At 37.0% G+C, this 21,065-nt stretch overlaps 1 long non-coding RNA gene across 2 annotated transcripts; it reads right to left on the bottom strand.

The window, feature by feature from the left end:
- Positions 1–7,189: 7,189 nt before the first annotated feature.
- Positions 7,190–13,347, bottom strand: LOC132609164 (uncharacterized). Of its 2 annotated transcripts, XR_009570726.1 has the most exons (6): positions 13,181–13,347; positions 11,234–12,652; positions 10,465–10,611; positions 10,249–10,357; positions 7,941–8,133; positions 7,190–7,539 (listed from the first exon to the last, which is right to left on the bottom strand). It is a non-coding gene; the product is annotated as an uncharacterized LOC132609164 (long non-coding RNA). The 2 variants fall into 2 exon arrangements; XR_009570725.1 differs by having other exon boundaries at positions 11,234–13,325.
- Positions 13,348–21,065: the final 7,718 nt, after the last annotated feature.

The following is a 21,065-nucleotide window of genomic DNA, read 5'->3' on the forward strand; positions in this document are numbered from 1 at the left end:
GAGAGAGAGGAGGGGGACCGGGGGGGCCGGGGGGGGGAGGTGAAAGTCTCGCCTAATTATATAATCACAAGAAGCGGTACAATTTGGGTCTATCACTAATTTCATTGCCATAGGGTACATGTTGTATACTCCCACATTTTAAAATAAGTGGTACTTTTGGCTTGTGCATGCCCCTTAAGAAAACTCTCATTCCTACAAAGTAAGATGTATTTTTATTAACTTATCTTAATAGATATCTTGAGAAAGATGTAACTCTTAAGTATTGAATTGGAAAAACGTCATTAATGCTTTCTTGATTACATGAACACCATTTATTTTGAAATAAAATGAAAAGGTAAATATTGCTCCTAAAGGCACACGCAAGTATACGTAGTCGTACAAGTAATATAGAACTTTTAAGTCCAGATATCGATCCCACAGAGACTCAGATTCTATTGTTAAACTAATTCAAATTCGAACGAAACTATTCAAGAAAATAAAAGAAAGATGGTTTTGTTTTGACTAACTAAAACTGAAAGTAAACAATTGATGATGAGTGTTTTTGTGACTGAAAATATTTCGACAACGATTATAAGGTTTATCAGATGATGGAGAGTTCCAGGATTATGGCTTTCGACAATCCAATTGATCTTCTGACAATTCTACCTATCTTATTTCCTGGGTTACTGGTTGACGGGTTAATTGTAACTTTATAATATTCTCTCAAACTACTCACAAGCCTGTAGATGTTACTATAACGCCTATATCTCTATGGTCATCAGATTAACAAGAACACATTTAATTCTCCATAGTCAACTAAGTAGGGCTAAAGGGTATATCTCTATCCTCAGTAGTCAAACGATTAAATCAAACAAACTCTATTTATTCTTATTACTTACGTGAATTCCCTTTCTCAAGTCCAATTCACGCACCACAGATAGTGTCCAACTATTGGCTAGATAATCAAACAATTAAGATCAAGAATCAATAAGCAACCAAAAATATGGAAATTTAATAGATAATAATTATCGTCAAGCCAACTATCATGTCTTTTGCCACAACCCTAGAATTAAGAAGTTTAGCTACTCATGATTATAAATGAACAACAAGAATTCACGAAGAAACTAGGGTTTAAAAGATGAAAAATAAAATAAACCTAGAGAGAGAAAGTAGAACGACGTCTTACAAGTCTTAGAATAATCCTAGCATACCGTTTACAACTAATAAAACGTCTATTTATAGTCTAGGGCTAAAAATAAATTAAGTAGACCTAATCCCGATCGAACCGGGAAAACTTCGTAAAACAATGGCATGGTGCGCCGCCATGCGCGTCGCCCCAGGCGGCAACAGGGGCAAACACTCCTAAAAAAAGGGGGAAAACCGACGGACCGCGTCGGTTTTTTTAATGAAACCGACGGGAAACCGACCCTTTACGGTCCGTCGGTTTACATAGCCTCGCTTTTTGGAAATCGACGGACCACGTCGGCCTTTTCCGACGGACTGCGTCGGTTACGTGGTCCGTTGGGTTTTATCCAATAATTTTAAAAAATTAAAAAAAAATTAAAAAAACCGACGGACTGAATCGGTTTTTTTAATTTCTGATTTTTGATCTTATATTAAAACAATATATATTTTATGAAAAAATCGACGCCCTGCATCAGTTTTTTATTTAAATTTTTTTATTTTAAATAAAAAACCGACACAGTGCGTCGGTTTTTTCATAAAATTTAAGAATTAATTTCCAGAAAACCGACGGACTGCATCGGTTTTCCGCAAAATTTCCTGCATGCAATTCATGCATTTTCTACAGCCACACCTGCACAGAAACCAGTACCAAAAGCTGCTCAAAACTAGCATTAAAATGCTCCAAATCAATTCTAAAAGAGTTACAACACATAAAATCACCCTAAGTAACAATCAAACACATCAAACACTATCTAAACACATTAAATACGATCTAAATAGACCTTCAAAGTTCAAAAATATTTAAATGTCCAACCAAAAGTACCATTAACTAGTTCCATAAAGCATAATACATAAGTCCATTATGAAATCCAAACTACAACATAAGCCCCACGACTATATAAATGAACCCTAACCGCTTCCGGTTTCAAATACTTCTTACACCGGCAATGAGAACAAGCACACCTAATTACCCCTTCATTTTGAAAAGGGTGAAGTGACATTGCATGTGTGTAAACTTATCAACAAATTCATCGTGTACACCCACATGATCACTATAGATCCATCTACAAAAATATACCCACAAATTATTGAGGTTATAGAAATATATTTTAACTTTAGAATTCTAACTTAAAATATAACTTAAGAAAATACAATCCCAACCAATTCTAACTTTGAATTTTCAATAACAATTCTAACTTTAATAACTTATGGATTCTAACTTTAATATAACTTTTAAAAGCACAATCCTAACCAATTCTAACTTTGAATTCTCAATAACAAATCTAACTTTAATATAACTTTTAAAAGCACAATCCCAACCAATTCTAACTTTCAATTCTCAATAACAATTCTAACTTTAATAACTTATGGATTCTAAATTTAACAACTTATGGATTATAACTTCAATATAACTTTGAAAAGCACAATCCCAACCAATTCTAAAAATTGAAAAGTAAATCTAGCCAAATAAAGTCTACATTTTAGTTTTGAGGTTATAGAAATATTATAACTTAACAATTCTAACCTTGAAAAGCACAATCACAGCCAATTCTAACTTTTAATTCTCAATAACAATTCTAACTTTAATAACTTATGGATTCTAACTTTAATATAACTTGGAAAAGCACAATCCCAACCAATTCTAAATAAGCTAACACAAACACATTGACAATGAACATAAAAATTAGCACAATCTCAAGCAAATATATATATATATATATATATATATAGATATGAAAAGTAAACTAGTCAAATAAAGTTTACATTTTTTCACAAATTTAACAATAATTTAAGAAAGCACAACACCAACCAATTCTAACTTTCAATTCTCAATAACAATTCTAACTTTAATAGCTTATGGATTCTAACTTTAACAACTTATGGATTATAACTTCAATATAACTTTGAAAAACACAATCCCAACCAATTCTAAAAATTGAAAAGTAAATCTAGCCAAATAAAGTCTACATTTTAGTTTTGAGGTTATAATATTGTTATAGAAATATTATAACTTAACATTCTAACCTTGAAAAGCACAATCCTAACCAATTTTAACTTTGAATTCTCAATAACAATTCTAACTTTAATAACTTATGGATTCTAACTTTAATATAACTTTGAAAAGTACAATCCCAACCAATTCCAAAAATTGGAAAGTAAATCTAGTCAAATAAAGTCTACACTTTAGTTTTGAGATTATAGAAATACTATAAGTCAACAATTCTACTTTGAAAAACACAATCTCAATCAATTCTAATTTTGAATGCTCAATAAAAATTCTACTAACTTATGGATTCTACCAAAAAGCACAATTCCAAAAAAAAAAAAAAAAAAAAAAACTAGTCAAATAAAGTATACATTTTTGCACTAATTCAACATCAATAATATTACAAACAATGATAACTAAGCTAACACAAATACATTGACAATGAACATAAAATATAACACAATCTCAAGCAAAAAAAAAAAAAAATGAAAAGTAAACTAGTCAAATAAAGTTTACATTTTTTCACAAATTCAACATTAATAACATTACAAATGATGTTTAACAAAGCTAAATAGACTAACATTAGGCCTAAAATCTACAAATAAAACTAAAATTGAAAGAATTTTAAAAGTCCTAATTTAAAAGAAACTACCTCAAATTACAAGTTAAAAATGGGGCTGGGGTAGGTGGGCTTGGGCTGCGTAAATAGCGGCGGGTGGGCGGCGGGTAGCAGCAGGTGGCGGGCGTGGGTAGAGGGGGGTGGGCGGCGGGTTAGGGTTTTTTATTTTAGAGAGAAGTGGTTTTTTTTTTTAGGGGAAGATAGAAAATGATATGCCAAACCCGTTTCTATCATATTGTTAAAAAAAACCGACGGAAAAACCGACGCGGTCCGTCGGTTTTTTTAAAATGTTGACCAGCCTTTGACCAAAAAAAAAAAATTAAAAACTGACGTAGTCCGTCGGTTTATTTAAAAAAAATTGTTTATTAATATTTTACAAAACAAAATGAATTATAAATTATTTAATATATTTTTAAAAAATTAATTTTTTTTTTAATAAAACCGACGTGGGACGTCGGTTTTTGTAAAAAACATTTGGCGGAAAAAACCGACGTTGTCCGTCGGTTTTTTAATTAAAAAAAAATTAGAAATGCATAAAACCGACGAACTGCGTCAGTTTTCCGTCGGTTTTTCAAAGCGACGCAGTCCGTCGGTTTTTTGTCCGTTGAATTTTGCCAGTTTTTAGTAGTGAAAATTTCTGTTCAGTTATTTCGTTATAATGTGCAGGGGCGGCGCCCCAAGAGGATTTACCAGGCTTCTTGTTTTTCCTGAGCTTTTCTTCACTCATTCTCGTGCACACTTGGTCCTCTATTCCCAAACTCGACCAAACTGCTTGGTTTCTAGTCACTCGTCCTCATTGTACCTAAATACACAAAACATACCAACATAAGCATGAATACAATAGTTCCATCATAGAAATTGCGATGATAGTACTAAGAACGAGAGGTAAAGTGACGCTAAATATCATATTTGTGCCAAATATCACCACCCCCACTTAGACTTTGCTCGCCCTCGAGAAAACATTTGCCTATACCTACCTACCACACGCACACTCATGCCATTCAAACAGGTCTGCTCAGGCTTTGGTTACTATGGCTATTTCAAGAATATTCCACAAACCAATCACTTGAGCAAATTCTCTCGAAAGACATGCCAAAAATCAGAATTTCCGTTAAAAACAACCACCAACAACCTTCTCAAAAACAATTTTCTTTCAAGAACAAAATGACTCAAAGACACCACTTAAAAACAAAGCGATCGTGCTACTTAACCAAGAATCCAACATTTCACCATTCTATTGTAAACTAAGTGCCCTCACAAGAAGAGAGTTGTCTGTATATCTCACAAGAATCAAATATACATATTTCAATGGACATGAATTCAACAAAAATGCTCACTCTCACAAAGAACATCAAATGCTAAATATGACACACCATAAGCTTGCCCGTAGTGTAACCGCTTTACTAATATAAGCATATCGAACCTAGGATCAAGTAGGACTTAAAAGGGTTGTAATGTAGGCTAGGGGACATGTAGGAATTATTTGGATAATAGTGACTAACCTCTCTAAGCACTTTAATACATACAACATTCCAGTTTTGTGCACTTTCTTTGTCAACCAATTTCAAAACCAACCAACCAATCCTCCCTAATTAATCATCACAATTAAGCACCACTTTTTCAACAATTTCAATTTAGAGGGGAACTTTTATTCATAAAAACTACTAATTATTTTCCTTTTTCCAATTCAATTTTTCTCTTTTTTGTTCTTTCATATTCCCAACTAACAAGCGAGTTTGGCTTCATTTTAGGTGCACCAATAGACTCAATTAGATTTCAACCAATAAACACTACCCTTTTCATCAATTCCCAACACCAATTACATCATTAAAGTGCTCAAGGAGTATATTGGATCAACAATAGGCTAAAAAGAACGAAAGGGTATGGCTATCAATTGTTGTCAAAGAAAAAGGCTAAAGGCTTTGCGGGGCTAACTAGGGTAACATGTACAAGAATGAGTTGGTAGGAACAAGTTAAAATTTAGGCTATTCAAAGAAATGCCTCTATCACTTCCTAAGTCACAACATGCTTCATTTCGTTTCACGAACACACGGGGCAAGTTCTAGACATCAATACCAAAAATGGATACATATCAAATCCTTACATACATATGGCACAAAATCAATGCAAGAAGGCCCATTTGTCCCTCGAATTAAGCAACATATCAAAACAATGCCAAATGGGTCATACATGAGTCAAACAAAATAAGAATTGTCATACATGAGTCAAACACAAAAAAAATTAGTATTTTGAGAGAGGTCATATATTTTCACGGAATGCTTTCACATTAAAAAATCAAGAATAGCTCATATCGCCAATATTTCACCTAACCCGAGCACCTAGCATTTGAATGGTCCTCCTATGGACTAATTTTTCCTCAAGCAGGTTGTCATCCACCCGTCATCAGGAAAAGCCCTTTCTATGACTAAGAAAAAGAAATAAAATCCTACCGGATGACTTATGCCACTATCGAGGGCCTACTAAACTAGAAAACAAAATCTTTTTGACTTCTTCTGTATTTTCCCCTTTTTATTTTATTTTATTTTATTTTATGAGAATGTACTCCTAAACTAAAAGGAAGAATAATATAAAGTTATGTCTTAAAAAAATCCCAAGGCATAAGCATTCTTTATCTCGAGACGCACCTCCCACCCCACACTTAGTTTCATGCACTATCCTCAATGCATATGAAAAGAAAAAAAAAACAGAGTAAGGCGAGAGATACTCCCTGAAGCCCACTAGGGTGTAGTCAGGCTCGACACCATGGAACTGGTCATCCTCATCCACCGAGTTCGCATTCTCATCTGATGGAATCTCTGAGACCTCATCGAGGCCAAGAAAGGTCCTCGTGCACTACTAAAAAAACTGTATATTCCGACCTGAAAAAAGGGCCATTTCCGACCTCATGAGGTCGGTTTTGGGCAAAAACCGACCTCAAAATTAGGTCGGAAAAGAGTGGGTCGGAAATATTACCGACCTCATGAGGTCGCAAAAAACCGACCTCATGAGGTCGGTAATATTGTTTTAGTCGGATATTAATTATATGAAATACCGACCTCATGAGGTCGGTAATTTGCAATTCCCTGGAAAAATTTGCAGAAAATCGACCTCATGAGGTCGGTAATTTGTAATTTCTAGAAATATTTTGTAGAAAACCGACCTCATGAGGTCGGTAATTTGCAATTCCCTGGAAAATTTTACAGAAAACCGACCTCATGAGGTCGGTAATTTCCAATTTCTGGAAATATTTTGCAAAAAACCAACCTCATGAGGTCGATATTTTATGTGTCCGAACCCTGCAAGAAAAATGGCAGCACCTAGCTGTTTTTTCAGCTGCTCCCCTGTCAAGATGAAAATAATTTTACTTTCAACTAAAACCAGCTCAAATAGCTGCCAACAATACACCAAACTACTATAAATACATAAAACATTAAACTACTATTACAACACATATACTACAACCACCAATACATCAAATTCAATTTGAAACTACTTCAAAGTTGAATAAAAACATCAATCAAACATTCACAAGAGACTTAAGCTACTTCAACCTTTGCAAACATCAAAACAACATTAAACTACTTCAACATTTGTAAACATTCACAAAACATTAAACTAGTCTACATTAAGTTAGTCTACAACATTAGACTACTTCACCCCTCGCAAACATTAAGATGGTTGACGCGAACATCCAAAGTCAAGTTCTGCTGCTCAGCTGCCTCAAGTTCCTGCTTTAGAACTGCAACCTCATTTTCTGACTTTTCCCAACCTACCAATTATTACAAATGGAACTAATCAAGATTAAAAGAAAAGAAAAAAAGGGCCTTTTTCATTTTTGGCTCGTTAGCCAAAATTAATTATAGGACCGGCCAAAATATGCAAAACCTATACACTAATTATGTATATTATATGCATATTTATGTATATTGTATGTATATTGTATGTATCTTTATACTTAATATACAAAACCTATGCATTTACTAGCTATTATGTTTTAGAGCGGTCCAAAAATGTAATTATCCCAGAAAAAAAATGCATGATTGATCAGAACAAGTTCCAAACGTTATTCCACGTGTGATTCAGGTACCACAAAAAGATTGGAAATATTCTAGAAACTATTTTTAAGATTGCATTCAGAACTTATGGAAGAAAGGGAACGATGGAAGATACCTGCAACAGCTTCTTCTGCCACTTTAGCATGCTGCTTAACTAAGTCTTCTTTTGCACTAACATTAACTAGAGCAGCTGATAGCTTCTCTATCAACTACTTTGGACTTTCCTTGGCTTCATGCCCAATAGTTGCAGCTTTTGAGGTTACTTCCGGTGATTGGCTGTCATTATCTGGAGTTTCTTTTAATGGATCCTGCTCCAAATAGCAGAAATTGCAAGTGTTGAAGTGAGAAAACATAAGCTAATAAGCACTGGCAGGAATTACCAGGGGAAAAAAGGCAAGGAGAAAACAAATATAGAGCAAAGGACCCAGGAGCGTGGCATAAATTATTCTAACAGGTGAACATCAGTCAATCAGGCACAAATTTACTATGGGGGATAGTTTGCTTTCGAGGACTTACAGCTACTATTACTATCAATGGGTTGATTTTGTTTAATTCAATTAACTTATATCTTTTCTTATCAAAACACGTCTATAATGCGTTTTCCCTTCTCGGTGTGCTTTTTCTGTTGTTGCATTAGTACTGTTTTACCTGTCAAAAGCAGAAACATTCAATGCTAACTATGAAATTTACATATGATAAATGTCATTTGGGAACCCTTTTACTAGGTGGATAGCTGGTTCCAACATTAAATGTCGTGTTCATACTTCCATTTTTACAATTAAGTCATTGAAAGCTTGGATCAATATAAAGTTGAAGCTTTCATTATATTCAGCAAAAGTACCAAACCTACTCGCCAGACGTGATCTAAGATACTTTTTCCTCTTTTCAAATTAATCAGTTGAAACAGAAAGCACAATATTGGATATCACTCCAGCAATGCCCACCATGAGAATATTTTGGCCATCGTCACTTCTTTAAGTGTATTTCTAATTCCAGTTGCCTTCATCCTTCCTTTAGTGTTTCGGTTATCCTAACACGAAATTCTGATTATAATTATATCGACGTATACTAGAATCAAGTTGCTATGGAATCAAACCCTTAGGCAAGATACTTTAAGTAAGATATTCACTACCTATTACATGACAGTAATAGGTTAGAACCATACTTATGTTCTCTGCTTTAAATACCCCTAACAGCACAACACATAAATGACTCGGAGCTTACCCTAAGCCCAATTCTCCTTCCTCTCTCCCTATATAGAAACTTCTGTCTGCCAGTATCCCTTTTTGTTTTTTCCCCAAAAATCATAATCCTAAGAAATTACAATCCCAAGGTATTGCCCTTCTCTTTGCAGATCTTCTGTCATCCATCTTCACTAATCCTATCAGCCACTATGCTGTCACCTTACCTCCTCACTTCTTTTATAAAGAAAGGTATGCCTCGAACAGACCTTAATCCTACATCACTTGATGTGATCTAAAAAATTTAATCAATCAAGATTTTTCATTAATACAGAACCGCGACATGTGATAAACAAGCAGAAAAACAAAGTTTGAGAAGCAGATTGCAGCAAATAAAGAATGGTTTTGAAAATTGGGCTTTAAATTTGACCTATATCAGTCTTGAATCCTCTTGATCAAAATCTAATACCAGGGACACATAAAGAGAGTGAAGTTACCAAAAGCACTTGTTCGCGGATAGGGATAAAAGGGAAAATATTGAAAGACCTAGAGGTGAATAAGAGTCGGGTTTGGTTTTCTGGACGAAACACATAAAAAGCCCCATTCATTAATCTTTTGTTAGGCTGTCATTCCTCTAGATGTGGCTGACTGTTATGGAATGAGATTTTTCAGTATGAGCTGATATGGGTCATTAGACTTACTCAGCTCATATTTTATGAATCTCATATCATAACAGTCAACCATATCTCAACACTAGTGATCAGATGATCATTCAAGGTCTCTATCACTTTTTCTTAATTAGTGATCAGTATGCGAAAAAGATTTTATTGGAGCAGCAGATGAACAAAGAATGTCAATGCGTAGAAAGAATATTGTCTACCAATTGAAACAAGGCAAGCATAGTAACTTCAGCTCCTTTTTTTAAAAAGTAGCATCTTTAGCTCCATGAAGGATATAAAGTCGAGCAAGATTCCTCAAACTATCATATCAACCATCACAATTTTCATTTTTCCAGCAAAAGAAAGAATGAAAAAAAGGATATAAATTTCTGAGAGAGACAGAGAGAGTAAAAGTGATTGGCACAATAGTATTTAAAGGAAAAAACATCACGAAATACCATGACTTAACAGATTTCTTTTTTTTTTTTGATAGATAACTCCATGATTCAACACAAATAACCAATCAGAAAACACATCATGATTTAACAAATATATAACTAGAGGAAAGCTCAAGATGTTTTACCGCATAAGTAGTAGAAACTTAGTTTGCTATCAAACCCCCAAGTCAAACGCAACCAAGACTTATGGTGGGTGTCAATCAAATAAACTAAATATCCCAGTAATGATATAACCTGCAACAAAGAGGGAAAGGCTCAATTGGATATGTTATCTATAAATAAGATAAGGAAATATCTCAGAAAACCAAAGAACAAAACTCTAAATAAGACCAACCACCTACAAGTTGAACTGTGAGAAAGATGAACAAAATGTCTCTAGTCACAAAGAATCGGAACTTTAAAGTTCTCCACTTTCTATCAGCAGGAACATGAACTCTCAAGTAATAGGGAGCTTTGAAAGTTGTACAATGGGAGAATGCGAATCCTTCCTGTAAAACACAATAATTTAGCTAAGGAAATAAATTAAATTCTGGTGATTATTTCTTACTATATATTGCTGGGAAGTTATCAGCCAACTTATGCATACATTGCTTCTATGGAAGGAAAGCCTTAACAAGTCTTTATCTTCATAACATATTTTTATCAATTTGAACAAAACCCAAGTCATGTAAGAGGTAACAATTTGATTCACAGATCCTATTAGTAATTTAACAAGAAAAAGAAAGCAACCACCAACAACTTCAAAACAATCAAATTTTGATAACAACCAAAATTTGTCATTACAGCAATGGGAAACCAACAACTTAAAAACGAACCCTAAACTTGTCATTACAGCCATGGGAAACCAAAATTGTGATAAAATTACAACCAAAATTATAACAGTAATCCCTTTTCATTAATATTAATTTCGTTTAACTATAACCTATAAACTATAATCAACGAAACCCACAAAAGGGAGCAAAAAACCAACGCAGAATTAACCTAAGAGAAACTATAATCAACCAAATACACTAACCCATAAAACCAAATCAGTGAGAAACCCACAAAAGAAGCAAAAAAGTAAATGTCTTGAAAAACCCTAAACTAATCCCAAACAATTAAAAAAAATACCTGGAATAGATGTTGGCGACGGCGTACTGGATGCCGGACCTGGCTGGGTGGTGACAGATCTGGCTAGCGGCGATGTGGGCGAGGGTAGGGCGGTGGAGAAAGGGAAAGAGAGAGAGACGGGGGTTTAGATTTTTAAGAGTACGACAAAAGTAAAAATGAGGTAAAAGAAGAAGGAAGGTTTAGATTTTTATTAAATTTACCGACTTCATGAGGTCGATAAATTTAATAAATGAATTGATCAGATTTTTTTATTAAATTACCGACCTACTGAGGTCGGTACATTATTTTTTCAAATTTTGATACAAAATTACCTACCTCATGAGGTCGATTTATTTTAAAAAAAAATTGATAAATAAATATTACGTCTTTACCGACCTCATGAGGTCGGTTTTTGTCCGACCTCAATTGAGGTCGGGAAATCCTATTTTTTTAGTAGTGGTGGTGGATTCTAGTGGAGCCATCTGCTGTAGCTCATCCATGCTTGCCTCCCCCCGCTTTATTCTCAGCTTCAAGTTAGCAAACAACATCCTCACTGACTGCTCAAGGCAGTTGTCGACTTATCTGATCGGGGTATCTCGAAATCGACTCCCGTATTGGTCAACACATCGAACATCCGACACAAGATACTGGTCACCATGCTGGGGTAGAGAAGTCTCCCCTTTCCCTGATTCCTTATTTTTTCCATCTCTACCAACAAAACCTTGCCCATGTTTAGGTCCATATTGTTCAAGAGAAAATAGACCAAACAACACCTCAATTTGGACACCTTAGTATCATTTGTCGTTGGCATGATCCGACAGCTGACGAACCTTAGCATTACTTTTGCCTCTAGCACAAAGTTGTTCCTCTTCAAGGACTTATGTCGCCCATCTATATCTCTATCCCATAAAACTTTAGAGTCCCGCCCGCACAACGTGTTGTGAAACTCTCTACAGTTAGGCGCCTACGCAAGAACCTCTCAAAGGGTGTATGATTTTTCTCGAGGAATCACATCCATTGGTTAATGGTGTGGTATGAGAACGGAATTTGTTTCCACCAAATTGGGATGACATACTCCATCACCTTTTCATAATAAAGACCGGGCTCCTAATAGGCATAAAACTCTTTAACCATATCAATATTTGTTGGGCCAACTTTTTGACCCAAACGAGCATAGCCCACGGAAAAGATACTTGTATGGATCTGCGGGAATTTAATTCATAGCTTATTCGCATCAATGGATACTTCTGGAGTGGGAGCAATGGCTGACTCAAAACTGTTGGAACCAGTAGCGCCCATGTGGTTCTATTGTCCCAAATCGCGGTGCAATAACCGTGTCATCCTCCTCTACTGGGGCAGGCCTCTTGTTTCGAGCTCGGCTACTTGAAGCAGCCGGAGCTTTCCCTGTATTTGTTCGTTTAGGCCTTTGAGACATTATTCCTGTAATCAAACAAACTATTTAGCCAAATGTCTAGTCAAGAGGGACCACCCCACACTTAAGACATTGGTATATTCATGGTGACAACAATTTTTTGGGTTTTGAAAAGAGGATTCAGACCACCCCATTTATTCGATATGTGTGGGTTGCAGTCGAATGGCACTCGGGGCCATCACTGTTTATGACAAAAAAATCAGCACAGGACTACACCCAACAGTTATTTCTCACAACAGAATCACCGCTGGGCATATAGAAAACATTCATTCCCTTAGCACCAATTTTTTTTTTCTTTGTGGCATTTTGACAAATAACTAGCATTCATAAAAATATTTATCATTCATTCACTTAGAAAGCTAGGGTTTTTTCCAACAATTCAATCCAAACCACCTATCAACACCACCCCACACTTAATTTTTGGCCATTACACATCATAATCCACAAACTTTCACATGTTACATGCTAGACTTTCATGACAAACGAAATTAATTGGGGGTTTGGGGAAGTGGGTTTGCCATGGAAAATAATCCTACCTTTAAAATAAATCAAAAGAAAAGAGGAAGAGAGAGATACATTCCTTGATTCTTGCAAAGGATGGAAGGGATTTGAAGAAGGTTTTTGGTTATGGAGGGTTATGTTTTAGAGAAAGAGTGAAAAGGGAAAATAATAAAAGAGAAGAGGGCTGTGCGTATTTGTTGTTCCATTTTTTTTTAATTTCCCGAAAATAAAAAATAAAAATTAAGCCTAGAGCGCAGCCCCAGGCAGCCCCCCAAAAGGGTTTTATAGAACTTTATTTTTTTTTCCGTCGTCAAGATTACCATCAAACCAACGTGTGCGTTGCCTGGGGCGATGCTCAGAGTGGCGTACACGGTCATATTTTTACCTGGACGACTTTTTGCCTCAATGGCAACCCCGTTTAAGTGCTTACCTTTCTTTTTCCTTCGAATTGCCCCTCCAAAATCCTGCAACATGAACAAACGTGACATATATCATACAAAATTTGGGTTGCCTCCCAACGAGTGCCTTAGTTAAGGTCGTGGCACGACACTTTTTTTTTTCTCTTTATGCTACTTTTACAAACACGGGTTGCTTCCCGAGTAGCGCTTGATTTAACGTCGCGGCACGACGCAGGATCTCTCAAGCCTCTTCTAACTCCACCGAGGTCTTCTCGCGATCAATGACCTCTCCAAAGTAGTGCTTCACTCGCTACCCATTCACCAAGAACGACTCGTCAGAATTTAGCGGCTTTAACTCAATTGCTCCATGTGCTGTCACACGCACTATCTGAAATGGCTCGGACAACTTACTCTTCAACTTCCTACTGAAAACCTTCAGCCAGGAATTATACAACAAGGCTAACTGCTAAGGCTTAAACTCACAGGGTTGGATACGCTTGTCATGAAGTCTCTTTGTTTTCTCCTTGTACATCTTCGCGTTCTTATATGTATGATGGCAAAATTCATCCAACTCGTGCAATTGCAACAACCGCTTTTCTCCAGTTTGTACCATGTCTAAACTCAGCTTTTTTAGTGCCCAATATGCTCTATGCTCAAGCTCAATCAGTAGATGACATGCCTTACCAAAGACGAGCTTATAAGGAGATGTGCCAATAGGAGTTTTGTAGGCTGTTCTGTATACCCACAGAGCATCATCGAGCTTTAGTGACCAATCTTTCCTACTCACGCTCATAGTCTTCTCCAAAATTCTCTTAATTTCTAGATTCAATACCTCCACTTGACCACTCGTCTGAGGGTGATAAGCAGTCGCTACCTTGTATTTCACCCCATAGTTGAGCAACAATTTATCAAAAAGTTGGTTGCAAAAGTGCATACCTTGATCGCTGATGATGCCTCTCAGGGTTTCAAATCTCGTGAATATATTCTTCTTCAGAAATCTTGCTACCACACTAGTATCATTGGTGGGAAGTGCAATGGCTTCCACCCACTTCGAGACATATTCTACAGCAACCAATGTGTACTTATTCCCTTTGGACGGTATGAAGGGACCCATGAAGTCGATACCCAACATTTCAAATAGTTTAAACTCCAAGATGACCTTCAAAGGTATTTCATGATGCTTGGAGATATTTTCGGTTCTCTGGCAGCTATCGTAGGCTCTCACAAATTCATGAGCATCTTTGAACAAAGTAGGCCAATAGAACTCGGACTGAAGTACCTTCGCAGCTGTTCTGTCACCAACATGATGTCCACCATAGGGTGATGCATGGCACTTCTCAAGAATTGTGGGAACCTTTTCCTCTGGGATACATTTTCTAATCAGCTGATCTGTGCCAACCGTGTAGAGATAGGGTTCCTCCCATAGATAAAAACGGTTATCATGCAAAATCTGGTTTTTCTTCTCGTGATTAGCACCAGGGGGATAAATATCACTCACTATAAAGTTCACCATGTCTGCATACCATGGAACCTCAGCTGACTAAAGATAAAAGAGTTGTTCATCCCCTAAGAATCACTGCTTCATCTACATATTCCCAATCTTCCAATCTCGATAAGTGGTCTGCTACTTGATTTTTCGTTCCCTTCCAATCAAGAATCTCAATGTCAACTCTTGCAGTAGCAACACCCAATGAATAAGTCTAGTCTTTGCATCCTTCTTCGCAAACAAATATCGAACTACAGCGTGATCAGTATGGACAATAACCTTTGTGCCCCCAAGATATGATCAGAACTGACCACTGCTAATAACTCCTTTTCTGTGACAGTATAGTTCATCTGGGCTGCATCAAGAGTCTTGTTGGCATAGCATATCAGATGAAATAGCTTGTCCCTTTTCTGTCCAAGGACAACTCCCACAGCAAAATCACTTGCATCGCACATCAAAATAAATGGGAGAGGCCAATCGGGTGCGATGATAATATGAAAAGACACTAACCTCTTCTTCAACGCATCAAAAGCCGTCAGACAGGCTTCATTGAACACAAACTTCACATCTTTTTCTAATAGCTTGCACATCGGATTAGCAACTTTAGAGAAATATTCGATGAAGCATCGATAAAAGCCTTCACAACCAAGAAAACTGCGCACACCCCGAACTGAAACGGGTGGTGGCAATTTTTCAATCGCTTCATTTTCACCTTGTCAACTTCTATTCCCTTGCTCGATACCTTATACCCATGAACAATGCCCTCTCAAACGATGAAATGACATTTTTTCCAGTTAAGTACCAAGTTTGTTTCTTCAGAACGAGCTAACACATTATCAAGATGGTTCAAGCAATCATCAAAAGAGTCCCCAGAAATAGGAAAGTCATCCATAAATACCTCCACATAGTTTTCCACCATATCGGTGAAAATATTCATCATGCATCGCTGGAAAGTACCTGGAGCATTGCATAAATCGAAAGGCATCCTCCAGAATGCAAACGTGCCATATGGACACGTGTATGTGGTCTTCTCTTGATCCTCTAGTGCAATCATGATCTGGTTGTATCCCGAATATCCATCCAAAAAACAATAATAATCGTGCCCAGCCAATCTATCAAGCATCTGATCCATGAAGGGCAGTAGGAAGTGATCTTTTATGGTGGCGTTGTTCAACTTACGATAGTCAATACATATCCTCCAACTAGTAAAAATTCATCGAGGCACCAATTCATTCTTCTCGTTCTCTATAACAGTCATGCCCCCTTTTTTCGGGACATATTGTGCAGGAGTTACCCATTTGTTGTGTTATAGCCCGTATTTTGTACGTTCGGATAATTCGAGATAATTGCGAGAAGTTAAGGGCAAGACCATTTTCCAAAGTTATTTTAATGTACAAGTTGTTATGAATATTACTTATGAATATTATTAGTATGGAAATATTGAGAAAAGTTAAGGGTAAAAAGGAAAATTCGCAAGATGACTCATAGAAATACGGAGGAAGGCTAAGGGCAAATTTGGAATTTGAAAAAAATAAATTTTCATGAAGTGCAAAAAAAAAAAAAAAAGTGGGCTTGAGTTGTTGGGCCAAGGTGGCCGTCCAACATGCATGGGTCAAGGCCCATATGGGAGCAAGATTAAATAAGTCCAAAGATGACCAAGTCTTCATAATTTTCATCTTATTTCCTAGAAATTTCAAGAAGCTTGGAGAACAAAAAGAGAGGGAGAAAAATAAGAAGGTAATTCGGCCATGTCCTAACCCACAAGAACCTTGTAAAATTTTTCATCAAAAATTATTCTCTTCTAGCCAAACAACTAATTGAAGGGCCCCTAGAAAAGTGGAGTGTTCATTGGAGCAAGAAAAGCACATATTCTTGTGAGTTACAAATCTTAGCCAAGAAGGAAGATAAGAGGAAAGGTAAGAATTCATCCTCTTTTATATGTTATGGATGTTTGTGTATGTTGTAGTATGTGGAAGTGAGTGAAATTCATGGAAAATATAGATGTAAGGTTGTGGCCGTGTGTTTGTATAGTTAGCCGTGTGTGTTGTGAGGAAAGATTGAATTAATTTTATGTAGTATGTTGGTTGTTGTTGTAATGCATGGAAAAGGATGATAATTCATGAAAATAGGTGTGTAGTTGTTGTGGCCGAATGTGGGGGGTGGTTTGGCAAGTTATGATGAATTGATTCCATTTGACATTTTAGTTGTTGTGTTGTGGATTCCATGATGAAAAATGAAGGTTGGATAGCTTGAAATGAAGTTGTAATCGTTATAGGATTGTTGAAGAAGTTAATGCGCTACTAGCTTGGATTCTTACATTGTATGAATAATGTTGTTAATGTATGGTTGTTGATATGGTTTATGAATCTAGAACAAGAGAAAATGTGTTGGTAATGTTTTTATTGAAGTTGGAAAGGTTCGGGTGGCATTGTATGTTGATTGGTTCGTTTTGAATATTGTAGTGTTGCTAGAATAATTTCTGGTATTGTTGTTGGCTTGGCCGAGTTGAATTCTCGGATTGTATTGATAAATTGGCCGAGTTAGATTCTCGGGGATGGTATATTTACAGGGGGAATGCTGCCGAAATTTCGGTAGATTATAAATAAATTCGTTTGAATGATTAAGACGGGTATATGTCGATGAATCTAATAATTATGTGAATCTTTTTGAATGTAGACTAGCAAGCTTGGACAATTAAGCGTAGCTAATAGGACGCGAAACAGGTATGTTAAGGCTTGTCCCTTTCTTTCAAAGGCATGATCCCGATGTTATGATTTCATAATTGTTTCCATATCTTACTTGTTTTCAAAGTAGGTTTTTATGATTCTAAGGCATGATTCCCTTCCTAATAACCCGTAAATGTTTTCCAAAATGTCTATACTTTTCCAAAACAAAGGTTATGATTTAGTAAGCTTTTATGACTATAACGACGGACATGTTTTTGTAATGAAAATGATGTTGTCAAAGATGAGAATATGTCTATGATGATCATGATGAGAATGGTTTCATGTTTGAAAGGCTCAAGTCATGGATTCAATATGAATATGAGAATATTTTTATGATGACTATGATAAGGATGATTACATGTTTAAAGATACTTGATATGAGGGTTGCCTTAATTTTCCAAAACTAGCTTCTGAAACGTTCATAGAAAGTTCTGTACTAAAATGTCCATAACTTTTTCATACTATCTTGGATTGACATGAAACATGTTTATAACTCTCGAGTGTCGATTTATGTACGTACCCATCGAGTCTTAACACTGTTATTCGTTGATAGTCTCCCCTATAATTATCGTTCCTTCATGGTGAGACAAAGCGACCATGGTTAGTCCATAATGTAATCAGAGGTTACCGACCTTACGTCACTCCGATAGATACATGACTTTCTTTGGGCTCTCATGCATGCTGTTATATGTATATGTATATGGGGAATATGGGAAAAAAGGGACATATGTATATGTATATGGAGGAGGGGGGGGGGGGGGGGAGATATGTTGCGCTATAAGACGCATTGCCACCTGGTCAGCTGGCGTATTCATCCCGGACGCGGGACATATATGGGCGAGCCGACGTATTCGGCGCTATGTGGGCAAGCCGGTGTTGTTTGGCGCTATGACATGTTCTATTTTCTATATATATGAAAAGAAATGTTTTCAAAGGAAGTAAAATATGATATGTATGGATCGGGCTGCACGTTCCGCAGCACTAAGCATGCATGGTACCGCCAAAAGGCATTCATATGTACAGGTTACTCCTTCATCTCATCACATGCTCTATATTTCCTTCGTGTCATGATCCGTGCTATATGTTCCTCACATGTTATTATTTACGCCTTACATACTCAGTACATTGCTCGTACTGACCCCTCTTCTTCGGGGGCTGCGTTTCATGCTGCGCAGGTACACCCAGATGAGCTGAAGCTAGTATAGAAGATGTTCCAGCGGAGATGGTAAACTCCACTTGTCCTGGAGTGCTGCCGAGTCAGAGTATATGTGCTATGATGTTTGTTCGAAGTTAGAGACTTTGCAGACAGAGTCGTGGGTATAGTATGTCAGTTCTATAACCGGCTCCATCAGCCGATGTGTCAGTTTGTATTTTGATATGAATTCTATATAATTACAGATTTTGTTGGATTTGATAAACAAAGAAAAAGCAAAGGTTTCTGAAAACCTTAATATGTATTTCATGCTTATTTGATTTAAAAGTCCGGAAAGATCATGCATGAAATAAGAGTCTGTGGGTTCGCTCGGCTCCGGGTATGGGGTCGGGTGCCCATCACACCCTAGTAAAGTCGGGGTGTGACAAAGTGGTATCAGAGCGGGTCGTCCTAGGGGTTGTCTGCAAAGTCGTGTCCAGTAGAGTCCTGTTTATGGGTGTGAAGCCGGCCACATTTATAAACAGGAGGCTGCGGGGCATCTAGGGATTATTGACCTTCTTTCTATCATAGATCGTGCGATAGAGGTAAGTCCTGACGTATTTGTTCTGCCATCTGGAATCGAAAGTTCTGGGTGGCTAGAATATGTCGTATGACTGTATGCTTGGCAAGGTATTATCGATATTTGCGGCGTACAGACTTTGAACAGTAAAAATGGTAAAGGAGGTTCTGCCAGAATAGGTACGCCTAACAGGAGAAAGCGTGGAAAGGAAATACTGTAAATAGGCAATAAGCGAGATGCGTTGTTTCAGAAAGGTTATGGATTTGGCATGACGATAAAGGTGCGATCACTACCATCGAGAATCTGGAAATCCAGGACGAAAGATAGTTATGCACGTAAGCTAAAGGTGAAGGTTGAGGGTCGAAAAGGGTAAAATAGTAATTGTAAAGGGAAGGACGTGTTACGAAAATGCCTCGGAATCCATAGGACCTCGACTTGCTTTGAATCATGTAATAAAGGTCATGTGAGGAAGCGGACGCGATTATATCGGCATTAAGGCACCGGATTCCATCAAAGTTTCGAGGTTAAGCGTGCTCAGGTGGGAGCGATTTTAGGATGGGTGACCCCCCTGGGAAGTATGCAAGAAATTCTACATATCCAGACATAAGAGACAAATGAGAAGTTTGGGTAGCCTAAGGGAAACGAGAGCATATGGGATGGTTAGAGACCATAAGAAGACGCGTAGGACGAGGCAAATTAGATTGGTGAAGAGACAGAGAGTGCGTCATAGCTCGGGAATCAGGATAGGCTTGAATAGTGTTTTGGAAGTACCTTGTAGGCCAGTTGATAATAAATATATATATATAAATATATATATGCGTAAGGTATCCCACATATGATTGTATCGGTGGACATGGGAGTTCCACCAACCGGCGCTACGGTAAGGAAGGCATTAATCAAGTAAGGATACTGAAGATCGAGTGACAGCAGGAATAAATGGTACAAGTGCTGCAAGGTGAGCCGCTACTATTTTTACTATAGGTTAAGATTAGAAATTCTAGTGTAACGATATTTGTAAAAGGAAGAGAGTGAGTAGATGGAAAGCAAAGAGATCAAAGTGTCGGAAGGAGGTGAAAGGTAAGAAACCTCAGAGAGTGAAGCTCCAAAGAAAAACTACCGGCAAAACATGAGACTATTTAGGTAAGAACTCAAAGTAGGCATGAAAAAAGGATAGAGTGTGGTAAAAGGAAACAAGAGAGGAGTGTATGAGGTTCAAGAACCGATTTCAATACATGGGGCTAAAGGACTAGCGACTAGGATAAGAGGATGTGAAGTAAGAGAGGGAATGCTTAGGCTTGCGATGATGTTGAGGTGAGAGATCTATAAAAGGATGAATGTGTAGCTATACTAATGTAGTTAAGGTTAGATGGACAAGGATAGAGAGAGTGAAAGTTGTAAGGATTCTGTGATAAGAAAAAAATAGTAGCGGGACGCTTGAGAAATATGGACGCACAGCTACAACACGAACACGTAGTTAAAGAAGAATTACAAGCAAGTGAGCTAAGCAAGTGAAAGGACGAACAGTGGGTGGAAGGGTATGACAATGTGTACCAAATGATGACTTAGACAGGAAGTAAAAGCAAAACTTAGGATAAGAA

The sequence above is a fragment of the Lycium barbarum genome, chromosome 9 (assembly GCF_019175385.1).
Source record: "Lycium barbarum isolate Lr01 chromosome 9, ASM1917538v2, whole genome shotgun sequence".
Classification (NCBI taxonomy): Eukaryota; Viridiplantae; Streptophyta; class Magnoliopsida; order Solanales; family Solanaceae; genus Lycium; species Lycium barbarum.